At 35.2% G+C, this 1,463-nt stretch overlaps 1 protein-coding gene across 1 annotated transcript in view; it reads left to right on the top strand.

Annotated features, from left to right (window-relative positions):
- Window positions 1-1,463, top strand: part of LOC128247897 (scavenger receptor cysteine-rich type 1 protein M130-like) — a 7,133-nt gene that overhangs the window by 2,856 nt on the left and 2,814 nt on the right. The window lies entirely within an intron of this gene.

The following is a 1,463-nucleotide window of genomic DNA, read 5'->3' as shown; positions in this document are numbered from 1 at the left end:
AACAATTATTAGATTAAACATTCGTGTTTAGCCCAACGTACACCACTCGAATTTGTTTCCCTCTTGAATTTTAACATGTTCTAATTTGTTAATGAGGAGATAAATCAAAGAGACATTTCACTCATCTACTAACTGCGTATATGATCATGCACTTACTGATATTTTAAATACTTTGTTTGGAAAAACGGATGGCAAGGGGTGATCTTTCGATGGTCCATTAAAATTGACGAAATGCTGGGAACACATTTGGCTATTTGCAGTGTAAACAAAGTCTTTCCTCACAAGTCGCGATCTCTGAAGCCAAATACGACGAATAGCTACGTTTGCAGGATATCTATGTAGTGAAATAACTTTGGTGTCTACATTCTTTCCTCTATAGTGGCTGCATATACAGCAGTATTTGCGTGATTTCTTCGGAGACATATTAACCGGTCAGTACAGTATGTGAGTCGTTAGTCTGCGGAAGTTAAAGCAAGTCACTGAGCATGCATACATGTCATACGGGAGATTTCCAATCAGGGGTGGATAACAACCTTATAGGAACCCCTATCACCACGCCAGTACGAAACGATTTTGGCCATTTTTTTTTTCACTACATACTTAAAACCTGTGAGAGAAACATTTTTCAGTTTTAAAAAATTTTCAGAGGAAAGATGTGTGATTTAAGGGAGATCTGGCTGTTATTTCTGCCACATCTCTAAACCTCCCTCCTCGTTTCTTTCTCACTCACACATCTATTGATGTTTTTAATTATTTTTCTCCCCATAAACAAATTTTATGGAATGATGATGTTATGTGTGTGTGCAAGAAAAAAAGACGCCTAAAAACAGTTTTAGTGTTCATATTAATCTGCCAAATATAATGCTTATTTGTTCACGTTATTTTGAATCATTCAGGTTCAAGAGGGGTGTCCACAATATTTGCTTGTAACTTTGTAACATTTTTACGTACAGATTTGAAACTTTGTCAGTGGGTGCTTTATATACCACTGGTTTATTGTTATGTAGTTTTAGCTGATCTTTCTGAGTAAATTTGACTTTTATGGCCAGGTAAATTTAATTAATAGGTGTAAAAGCTATAATATTACGGATAAACATTAAAATTGAAATTCTTAATGCATCTTGCTTGTTTGATTTGTTACTAAAATTATCCCAGATGGCAACCGACAAAAACTTTGCTACTTTTCAAGATGAGGTACATTAATTTGAATTAATTAAAATACAGGTATAATTGGTACAAAATTTTATTCTTTCGGTAAACATTTCATACCTCGGTGTGAAATAATTTTTTTTCCACGGTTTTTTTCCCGTGTATTCAACGTATCTAACCTCCAAACCCTCTGCAAGCCACTTTTTTCCAGAAAAGCAAGGTGGGAAGGGTGATGGGGACCTCGAAGTTTCCTACAAAGGGAGTTTTGTTTCACGGGTCTTTTTTTTCTTTTCCAGGTTATTTTGCATGCTTTC

The sequence above is a fragment of the Octopus bimaculoides genome, chromosome 5 (assembly GCF_001194135.2).
Source record: "Octopus bimaculoides isolate UCB-OBI-ISO-001 chromosome 5, ASM119413v2, whole genome shotgun sequence".
NCBI lineage: Eukaryota > Metazoa > Mollusca > Cephalopoda > Octopoda > Octopodidae > Octopus > Octopus bimaculoides.
Note: the sequence above shows the minus strand (reverse complement) of the source record. Positions and strands in the feature narration are given on the sequence as shown.